The sequence below is a fragment of the Macaca thibetana genome, chromosome 12 (genome assembly GCF_024542745.1).
Source record: "Macaca thibetana thibetana isolate TM-01 chromosome 12, ASM2454274v1, whole genome shotgun sequence".
Classification (NCBI taxonomy): Eukaryota; Metazoa; Chordata; class Mammalia; order Primates; family Cercopithecidae; genus Macaca; species Macaca thibetana.
Window position 1 is genome coordinate 70,640,520 of NC_065589.1, and position 12,124 is coordinate 70,652,643.

At 41.0% G+C, this 12,124-nt stretch overlaps 1 protein-coding gene across 1 annotated transcript in view; it reads left to right on the forward strand.

Moving 5' to 3' along the window:
- SLC25A12 (solute carrier family 25 member 12) overlaps positions 1 to 12,124 on the forward strand; it is a 671,031-nt gene that overhangs the window by 159,978 nt on the left and 498,929 nt on the right. The window lies entirely within an intron of this gene.

Below are 12,124 nucleotides of genomic sequence, written 5' to 3' on the forward strand. Positions count from 1 at the left end.
TTTTACTGCTTATAGTAAAAAATAAATCTCCATCAACCATCAAGAAGGAAGACTGAACTGTCTATTCTCTCTATAGAAAACAGACGTAATGAATTCATTGTCATACAGCCCACTCCCCTCCAAAAATGCAGGGCAAACAAGTATAACAGAAGTGGGCCAGAAAGTTAATTTTTACAAATATTATGGTATTTTTATGGTATTTTATGTTGTTTGTGATTTATATCAGCTTTTTTGAAATTGTGGTTTGTTGTGATTTTCCCATTTAAACAAATATTCATGTTCTTACCTAATTTTGCACGTATTATTTTCTCTTTTTTAAAAAGGTCCCTGAATAATATAAAGTTCAGGCCCCATAAAACTGGGGTTGTCTAGACCCCTGAATACCATCCCAATTTCAGATAACTTTCTAATGTATGGGTGGAAATATGAACCTTAGACCTAATTAAATTCATAGCAGGTATTATTTCCTTAATTCCACATAACAACACTGGGAGGCAGGTGTGTCATTTTACAGATGAGGAAACTGGGCTCAGGAAGTTGAGAAATTTTCCCAAAATTATTGCCATGGCTACACTGGCAATATTCAAAACTTAAAGCCACAAAGTGAGGCCTGTACTTTTTGCAGAGCCCTGAAGTTCCTCTATCTCCACTGAATTAGTAAAATGCAGAATCAGGATTAGAACCAGACTTTTTACCTGAAACCTGGAAGTCTTACCACAACCTCTTTGGAAAAGAACATCAACTACCTCCTTATAGAAATTTATATTTCCTGTTAATACTCCAAAAAGGTATTTCATTTTCTTCCTTATGTGTAGTTTTGCAATTAAATGACTATCTTCTGTTCAGGAGTTTTAGGGATTTTACAAAGGACCCATCCCCAAACTCTGCTCCCAATTGCTGTCCCCTATGCCCAGACCAATCAGAGAGGACGTTGCCATTAGACATCCTTTGAGTTAAAACATAAAAGCTCCTTCCTCTCAAAATGCATATGTATACTTAGAAGTAGAAACTCAATGAGGAAGCTATTCTTCATCATTAAGAACTTAACAGGAATGTATATTTCAAAAGCACTTAACACCGCAGGATTCCTGGCGGGAAGGCATCGTAGTGGTGCTGGCAGGGTCCATTTTCTTGTGGAGGTGGGGCAGACATAGAGGGTCCCAGGCAGCCAGAAGGCAGCAGTGCTATGGCCATTTCCACTTCCATTCTACCCAGCACACTATAGTTATTAAAAACTAATCAGACCAGCGCAGTGGCTCAGGCCTATAATCCCAGCACTTTGGGAGGCCGAGGTAGGTAGATCGCTTGAGCTCAGGCATCTGAGACCAACCTGGACAGCATGGCGAAACTTGTCTCTGCAAAAACTACAAAAAGTAGCTGGGCTTGGTGGCACATGCCTGCAGTCCCAGCTAGTCAGGAGGCTGAGGTGGGAGGATCACTTGAGCCCAGGGGGCCGAAGCTGCAGTGAGCCAAGACTGTACCACTGCACTCCAGCATGGGTGACAGAACTAGACCCTGTTTAAAAAAAAAAACACTGATCGGTTAGTTCTTGGTACAAAACTTCTCCTGGCCATTAAGCTGGCACCACTGAATCCAGTATTTCAGGAGAGTACATACAAGCAGTCCCAGTGGGGACTTTCCATCCTTGCAGATAATCATCACTGACACCAGCCTGAGCTCCCTGTCTCCCTTTGCCATGATTTATGGGGAGAAAACTGAGGTTTAAGGCAGAAGTTTAATTGGGGGTCCTTGAAACTCCTTGAAATTTGTTGCAGGAGTAAGATGAGACTGCAATTTTTAAGGGAGAGAGTCAAATACTAAAGGGATTTATGAGCTCCCCAAAAGTTTAAGAACCACTGTTTTAGAAGAAAAGCACTGAAATAAAACTAGTACAAGTCTCAGAGGGATGCTGATACCAAAAACACAGTCAAGTGATGTCAGGTGGCACATGTGTAGGTATGTGGATAAGAAAAATTTGTTACATTTAACTGGTGTGCAATGTTTTTAACTTGCTAGATAATCAGTTAAGAAGTTCTGGTTTTTATTAAATCATTAAAATAATTAGTTAAGATTTTCTCTCTCGACATGCCTATATTATATACCTAATACTAGAAGATTCATCAGGCTTCCGTTTTTAACTTACTAGATCATTTTATTTTTAATAATGCAACTGAATGAGAATCATATTTTTGGCTCCAAGTCAGCCTATAAACAGAAAATATTGAGCTGCATAGAAATCATCTTACCACAGTTTCATTTTGACCTTCTATTCCACAGCCATTTGTTTAATACATTTTGCTCTGTGTTTAGAAGTGCATTATTTATTATCTGAATTAAGCTATAATTTGTTTCTGTTACAAAAAAATGCTCTGCCAACTCAACCAGCTTCCTGCATCGATGAAAATCATGATCTCATTAGGAGGTGCTTTAAGAAAAAATGCAGCTTTTTCTTTTTTATGGTTTTTTTTTTTTTTTTTTTTGAGAAGGAATTTTGCTCCTGTTGCCCAGGCTGGAGGGCAATAGTGCAATCTCAGCTCACCACAACCTCTGCCTCCCAGCTCTGCCTCCCAGGTTCAAGCAATTCTCTTGCCTCAGTCTCCCGAGTAGCTGGGATTACAGGCATGCACCACCACACCCAGCTAATTTTGTATTTTTAGTAGAGAGAGGGTTTCTCCATGTTGGTCAGGCTGGTCTCAAACTCTTGACTTCAGGTGATCTGTCCACCTCGGCCTCCCAAAGTGCTGGGATTACAGGCATGAGCTACTGTGCCCGGCAAGCTTTTTCTTAAGAAAGCAGCTTCTCTGCCCAACCTTCATCTTGCTTCCTTAACTAACCATCTTCCTCTGGACATGCCAAAATGTTCCCGTCTCATACTTCTGTCCTGTTGGACCTTCCAATGCTTGGTCCACCACCCCACAAACAAACCTAATTTGGGCACCTGAGTCAGGGCTTTCCAGTTTGTGTCTTTGAGAGAAAGGATCTACCCTAAGCTTGAGAGAAACTGTAACCTGGAACAACACACCCTTTAATAGGGATGTTTGTCCAGCATTGGTTGCACATTCATCCAAACCCACTGCACAGCTCCCTTGAGCACCACCTCTTCAGAGTGTTTGTTAGACTTGTTGCAAATAAATGGACAAAGTTTCCAGGAGGTAGCATTTTTTAATTTCCCAAATGGTTGGGTTTGGGGTTTGGCTATTTGAGGCTTGTTTATTCTTTTTTATTTCTACAAAGATGATTGACCCTCTCTGCCCCCTCCAGCCCTCGTGACCACAGCAGACAATGTGATGATGTGAAAGCAGTTAAGCCCAAAATCCTTGACATCATTCCCATATTTGGGGACTTTGCCACCTTAGGGGTTCTTACCTCCCCACAGCTGAAGCCAGAAAACTGACTTTCCCTGATTCCCTTGCAGCTAGACCTCACCATGTGATCCAAGCTCTGCCAATCAGATAGTCTCACAAACAGCTTCATTTGGAATTGAGCCCATGAGCAAGCCAACTGTGCAGAATCCATTTGCTAGAAAGGGTGGCAGTGGTGGTATCCAGCTCCTAGGGGCAACAGTGGCATGAGCTGTGCTGAGGGGGTCTAGACTTGGAGACAGCTGCAGAGACCCTTTCTGATTCACTCCCAGGGTGTGGTTGGTTTGAGCCTTGTTCTGACCTCCTGGCCTACAAGCCTGACTTTCTGGCCCTCTGGAGATTTTGAAAGTATCTTCATATCCTCTAATAAACTCCTTTTTCTGCTGAAACGACTGCAAATGGGTTTTGGTTTTGGTAATAGATCCTTGATGGATACAATGCCCACGAAGACCTACATGGTCTCCAGTCAGCCTGCTTCTCCTATTGGACCTGTTAATGTTCTTGCCTTCTCACTGGGCCCTTGTCTCCTCCACCAAGGAGTTAAGCTCTCTCCTGCCTCAGCCTTCGCAGGTGCTGTTTCTCAAGTGGGAATGCTCTGCTCCTGCTCTAACCTTGGCTCCCTCCTGAACTTCAAACACACCTCAAAACTGACTAGGTTAAGTCTTCCCAATACACCCTCCTAGCATCCTAGACTTGCCCTGCATGGTACTCATCACAGTTGAAATTAAATACTGAGTTGGTTAGTGTTTTTCTCTCCGAAGAGACTGTAATAATCAAAATAATAACATTTATGCACTCTTTCCAAATGCCAGGAAGACTTCTAAGCACTTTACATGGATCACCTCATTCCATCTTCACTAAAACACCGAGGAAAGTATCATTATAAAACCCATTTTACACATGGAGAAACTTAGACTCTGAGCACTTAAGAAACAAATCCTAGGTCACACAAAAAGTATGGACTGGAGCCAACATCGGAATCCAGAAAATCTCACATTGGATCACACTATTAATCCTATCTGTCATCTCTACAGTGGGTGCCTGCATCCCAGAACTTGTGCAAAATAAGCCATTAGAGGGTAAGAAGAAAATATTAGAAATTTATAGACATTTGCATTTGTATCTCCTCTGGATTAATTTATTTTGCCTGTCTATTTTGTAATGTACACAAATCATTTTAGTTGGTGTGCATAATATAGCAATATATTACATAATTTATAAATAAAAAACAGAGTAGTTCAGCTCAATGTTTTTCCTATAGGGATGTAAAATGACTAAGCGTTTGGAGACTACTGCTCTCAACTATGAGCTCTGTGAAAGCAGGACTGTCACTCACAGCACCTCAGCAGCTAGTACAGAAGCCTGACACATAGCTAGTACCTGATAAATGTGTGTTGACTGAATAGTGTCCCTTCTAACACTGGGAATACCAACACTAAGAGAAATAATGCTTCAATGTCCACTACTTAAGTTCGATCAGGTTCCCAACATTTCTGTGTCTGTGATGACTTCCTTTCTTGCTTCTTCTCAAATTCTGAATCTGAGACAGGATGTTTTCATCCATGCTTGTGGACTCCCCGCTCCCAGCAGAGAGTAATGTTCATTTGAGCAAGAGGCAGCAGCAGCCCCTGGGCAGCCTGTGGTTCCTGGATTATTTTGCACTGACCCACTGTCATTGGCAGTGAAGCATAGGTAGGGGATCGCTGGTGCAAGGTGCAGCTCAGGGATGTGCAAAGCCACTTGTGGAAACTCTCCCCACCCCTGTTCCTCTTTCTGCCTCTGTTGACCTGCCAAACTAATTTGAGCTCCTCCTTTCTCTGCAGATACAAAGATTCCTGAAGGCTTGGGAGGGAGCAAGGACATGGCTGAGCAGGGGAGAAAGGGAAGGGGACAACAGGACTTTTGTGAGAGTGAAAAGGAAGGACAATTTGAGAACATGACCTGTCTTCCTTCTCCGACATGGAGGTTGGTGAAAGAGAAACATCACTGAACAAATTCTTGCTAGGTTAAAAACAAATTAAAATCACCATGTAATGTGGGTAAAGAGATGCAACTAGCTAACTACGTGGGTGTGGAGTTCCCACAGGGCCCTTGAAAGCACTGCTTTGGACAGGGCTCCTACCCCATAAAGGTTATTTTTCAGTCATTTTTAGAATTTGCATCAGTTCAACTGTTTTTAGATAGGTTTGTGGGTTGTTTGTTCTTTAAAACTCTACACAAAGCAGCCTGTGGAAATGTCAGAGGCATGTGAACCAGAACAACTCCATCTTGAATAGGAGCTGGGTAAAATGAGGCTGACACCTACTGGGCTGCATTCCCAGATGGCTAAGGCCTTCTAAGTCACAGGATGAGATAGGAGGTCAGCACAAAATACAGGTTATAAAGACCTTGCTGATAAAACAGGTTGCAGTTAAGGAGCCAGCCAAAACCCACCAAAACCAAAATGGCAAGGAGAGTGACCTCTGGGCGTCCTCACTGCTACACTCCCACCAGTGCCATGACAGTTTACAAATGCCATGGCAACATCAGGAAGTTATCCTAGCCGGGCGTGGTGGCTCATGCCTGTAATCCCAGTACTTTGGGAGGCCAAGGTGGGTGGATCACCTAAGGTTAGGAGTTCAAGACCAGCCTGGCCAACATGGTGAAACCCCGTCTCTACTAAAAATATAAAAATTAGCTGGGCATGGTGGTACGAGCCTATAATCACAGCTACTGGGGAGGCTGAGGCAGGAGAATCGCTTGAACCCGGAAGGCGGAGGTTGCAGTGAACCAAGATTGCGCCACTGCACTCCAGCCTGGTGGACAAGAATGAAAATCCATCTCAAAAAAAAAAAAAAAAAGAGAGGAAGTTATCCTATATGGTCTTAATAGGGGAGGCATGAATAATCCACCCCTTGTTTAGCATATCATCAAGAAACAACCATAAAATTGGGCAACCAGCAGCCCTCGAGGCTGGTATGTCTATGGAATAGCCATTCTTTTATTCTTTTACTTTCTTAATAGACTTGCTTTCACTTTGCACTGCAGACTCACCCTGAATTCTTTCTTGCATGAGATCCGAGCACCCTCTCTTGGGGTCTGGATCGGGAACCTTTTCCTGTAACAGAAACATCAGACCTAACCACCAAAGAACATTCCGGTTAGAGGTCTACAGGTCAGGGAGTTGAGCCGTGTGAAGACACCAGCAGCTGTTTTTGCAGGCACAGGTGTGGCCCTTTGCAGGGCAGCCACAGAAGGTCAGCCTGACCTGTGGAAACCATTCCTGAGGCTAACAGAGACCCATGAACCAGTCTCCCACTGACATACTCACTGTCAGTCTTGCTTGTTAGACCTCCACCACCTTAAACAATGCCCATGTGGGTGGCATGGGGGATGCAAACAGCAGATGGGCTCAGTCTATTGTGCTGTATTATCTAGACAGGAAGTGGCAATTAACTGCTGCAGAGTGGGCCTGGGTGTTGATAAAGGCCCCTCCTACAGCTGCATCCTTTCTGTGTTCAAAAACAAATGAACTACCCCATCCAAGTCTTCTTTGAGGAGACAGCTCTGAAGCTGGCCTCCTCCAAGGGGCCACCTGCCAGACTCTTCAGAGGCACAGTTCTCATTTATTTAAGGCATATGAAATTTGATGGAAACATTCAATACATATTTAAATTTTTATTTTTAATTGACAAGTTATATATATATATATTCATGGGGTACAATGCAATGTTTTGATATACGTATACATTATGGAAGGAGTAAATCAAATTAACAGCATATCCATCACCTCATCTGCTTAGCATTTTTTTATGGTGGGAACATTTAAAATCTACTCTCAGCAATTTTGAAAATTACAATTCATTATTATTAACTATAGTTACCATGCTTAATACATTTTTAAAGCTAAAGATATCTTGAAATCATTGTTAAAGTGACCATACTGTCCAAAGCAGTCTACAGATTCAATGCAATCTCTATCAAATTACCAACATCATTTTTCACAGAATTAGAAAAAAGAATCCTCAAATTCATATGGAACCAAAAAAGAACTCAAATAGCTCCTAAGCAATCCTAAGAAAACAGTAAAGCTGGAGGCATCAAATTATCTGATTTCAAATTATACTACAAGGCTATAGTAACCAAAACAGCATGGTGCTGGTATAAAAATAGACACATAGATCAATGGAACAGAATAGAGAACCCAGAAATAAAGCCACATACCTACAACCAAATGATCTTTGACAAAATCAACAAAAATATACACTGGAGAAAGGACACCCTATTCAATAGATGGTGCTGGGACGATTGGATAGCTGTGTGCAGAAGAATGAAACTGGACCCATACCTCTCACCATAGACAAAAATTAACTCAAGAAGAATATAAGACCCAAACCTAAAATTCCTAGACAAAAGTTTAGGAAAAACTCTTCTGGACATTGGCTCTAGGCAAAGAATTTATGACTAAGTCCTCAACAGCAAACACAACAAAAACAAAAATAGACAAATTAGACTTAATTAAACTAAAAAGCTTCTGCACAGCAAAAGAAGCAATCAGCAGAATAAACAGACAACCTACAAAATGGGAAAAAATATTTGCAAACTATGCATCCAACAAAGGGCTAATATCTAGAATCTACAAGGAACTCAACAAGAAAAAACAAATAGCAACACTAAAAGGTGGGCAGAGGACATGAACAGACTTTTTTCAAAAGAAGGCATATAAGCAGCCAACAAATGTGAAAAAACGCTCAACATCGCTAATCATCAGAGAAATGCAAATTAAAACCACAATAAGATACCATATTACACCAGTCAGAATGACTATCATTAAGAAGTTGAAAAAACAACAGATGTTGGTAAAGATGCAGAGAAAAAGGAACTTTTACTCTTTTTGTGGGAATGTAAATTAGTACAACCTTTATGAAAAACAGTATGGAGACTTCTCAAAGAACTAAAAATAGAATCACTATTCTATCCAGCAATCCCTATACTGGGTATATACCCAAAAGGGGAAAAAATCATTATATCAAAAAGATTCTGCACTTGTATGTTTATCACAGCCCTATTCACAATAGTAAAGATATGAAATCAATCTAAGTATCCATCAATGGAGGACTGAATTTTTTAAATGTGGTATGTACTCATATTCTCACTTATAAGTGGGAGCTAAACAATGAGAACATATGGACACAGGGAGGGGAACACCACACACTGGGGCCTATCAGGGGCTGGGGGAGAGAGAGCATCAGGATAAATAGCTAGTGCAGGCAGGGTGCTTAATACCTAGGTGATGGGTTGATAGGTGCAGCAAACCACCATGGCACACGTTTACCTATGTAACAAACTTGCACATCCTGCACATGTATCCCAGAACTTAAAATAAAATAAAATAAATTTTAAGTGTTTTATATATAGTGTTATATATACACCATTATATATAACATGTATATAACATATATGTGTTACATATGTATATATGTATTATATATGTATATATGTATATTACATGTCATATATTATATGTATATATGTTATACATGTCATACACGTTATATGTATATATACATATATAACATATACACACATATAACATATAACATATACACATATATGTAACATATATAACATATATATTTGTGCTATGGAATACTTACTCGGCCATAGAAAAGAACGAAATCACATACTTTGCAGCAACATAGATGGGATTGGAGGCCATTATCTGAAGTAAAATAACTGAGAAACAGAAGGCAAATACTGCATATTTTCACTTGTAAGTGGGAGCTAAACGATGGATATACATGGACATGCAGAGTAGAATAATAGACACCGGAGACTCCAAAAGGCAGGAGGGCAGGAGAAATGTAAGAAATCTGCACATGTAAGAAATCTGGCCAGGTGCAGTGGCTCACATCTGTAATCTCAGCACTTTGGGAGGCCAAGGCGGGCAGATCACAAGGTCAGGAGATCGAGGTCATCCTGGCTAACACAGTGAAACCCCGTCTCTACTAAAAATACAAAAATTAGCTGGGCATGGTGGCACATGCCTATAGTCCCAGGTACTCTGGAGGCTGAGGCAGGAGAATCACTTGAACCCATGCAGCAGAGGTGGCAGTGAGCCGAGATCATGCCACTGCACTCCAGCCTGGGCAACAGAGTGAGACTCCGTCTCAGGGGGAAAAAAAAAAAGAAATCTGCCATTATACTCACTAAATCTATAAAAATTAAAAATAAATTTTAAGTCTCTTTGTAGGTCTCTAAGGACTTGCTTTATGAATCTAGGTGCTCCTGTATTGGGTGCATATATATTTAGGATAGTTAGCTCTTCTTGTTGAATTGATCCCTTTACCATTATGTAATGGCCTTCTTTGTCTCTTTTGATCTGTGTTGGTTTAAAGTCTGTATTATCAGAGACTAGGATTGCAACCGCTGCTCTTTTTTGCTTTCCATTTGTTTGGTAGATCTTCCTCCATCCCTTTATTTTGAGCCTGTGTGTGTCTCTGCACTTGAGATGGGTCTCCTGAATATAGCACACTGATCGGTCTTGACTCTTTATCCAGGTTGCCAGTATATGTCTTTTAATTGGGGCATTTAGCCTGTTTACATTTAAGGTTAATATTATGTTTGAATTTGATCCCCATCAAGCTACCAATGACTTTCTTCACTGAACTGAAAAAACTACTTTAAAGTTCATGTGGAGCCAAAAAAGAGCCCGCATTGCCAAGACAATCCTAGGCAAAAAGAACAAAGCTGGAGGCATCATGCTACCTGACTTCAAACTATACTACAAGGCTACAGTAACCAAAACAGCATGGTACTTGTACCAAAACAGATATATAGACCAATAGACCAGAACAGAGGCCTCAGAAATAACACCACACATCTACAACCATCTGATCATTGACAAACCTGACAAGAACAACAATGGGAAAAGATTCCCAATTTAATAAATGGTGCTGGGAAAACTGGCTAGCCATATGTAGAAAGCTGAAACTGGGTCCTTTCCTTACACTTTATACAAAAATTAATTCAAGATGGATTAAAGACTTAAATGTTAGACCTAAAACCATAAAAACCCTGGAAGAAAACCTAGGCAATACCATTCAGGACATAAGCATGGGCAAAGGCTTCATGACTAAAACACCAAAAGCAATGGCAACAAAAGCCAAAATAGACAAATGGGATCTAATTAAACTAAAGAGCTTCTGCACAGCAAAAGAAACTAACATTAGAGTGAACAGGAAACCTACAGAATGCGAGAAAATTTTTGCAATCTACCCATCTGACAAAGGGCTAATATCCAGAATCTACAAAAAACTTAAACAAATTTACAATTAAAAAAAAAAACCTCTTCAAAAAGTGGGCAAAGGATATGAACAGACACTTCTCAAAAGAAGACATTTATGCAACCAACAGACACATGAAAAAATGCTCATCATCACTGGTCATCAGAGAAATGTACATCAAAACCACAATGAGATACCATCTCACACCAGTTAGAATGGCAATCATTAAAAAGTCAGGAAACAACAGATGCTGGAGAGGATGTGGAGAAATCGGAACACTTTTACACTGCTGGTGGGAGTGTAAATTAGTTCAACCATTGGGGAAGACAGTGTGGCGATTCCTCAAGGATCTAGAGCTAGAAATACCATTTGACCCAGCGATCCCATTACTGGGTATATACCCAAAGGATTATAAATCATGCTACTATAAGGACACATGCACACATATGTTTATTGCGGCACTATTCACAATAGCAAAGACTTGGAACCAACCCAGATGTCCATCAATGATAGACTGGATTAAGAAAATGTGGCACAACCATCCTGGCTAACATAGTGAAACCCCGTCTCTACTAAAAAATACAAAAAAATAAGCCGGGCATGGTGGCGGGTACCTATAGTCCCAGCTCCTCGGGAGGCTGAGGCAGGAGAATGGCGTGAACCCAGGAGGTGGAGCTTGCAGTGAGCCGAGATCGTGCCACTGCACTCTGGTCTGGGCAACAGAGCGAGACCCTGTCTCAAAAAAAAAAGAAAAAGAAAATGTGGCACATATACACCATGGAATACTATGCAGCCATAAAAAAGGACGAGTTCATGTCCTTTGTAGGGACGTGGATGAAGCTGGAAACCATCATTCTCCGCAAACTATCATAAGGACAGAAAATCAAACACCACGTGTTCTCACTCATAGGTGGGAATTGAACAATGAGAACACTTGGACACAGGGCGGGGAACATCACACACCAGGGCCTGTTGTGGGGTAGGGGGCTGGGGGAGGGAAAGCGTTAGGAGAAATACCTAATGTAAATAACTAGTTAATGGGTGCAGAAAACCAACATGGCACATGTATACCTATGTAACAAACCTGCACGTTGTGCACATGTACCCTAGAACTTAAAGTATAATTTTAAAAATATATAATAAAAATAAATAAACATGACACCTGGTTGAACCAATCTGTGGGCCCTACGTAAATCAGACACTGCCTCCTCAACCCTGCCTATAAAATCTGCTGCGGTTTGCCACTTCTCCTTATCAGACGGCTCTCTTTTTACAAGAAAGAGAGCTGCTCTCCTCTCTCCTTTCTTCTGCCTATTAAACTTTCTACTCCTTAACTCACTCCATGTGTGTATGTCTGTGTTATTAACCTTCTCTGCACGAGATGATGAACCCCAGGTATTTACCCCAGACAATGATGCCGCTTCAGTGAGGGCTCATGAATGGATTAGTGCCCTATAAAGGGCTGAATGGAACTAGCTTAGGCCACTTTTTGCTCTT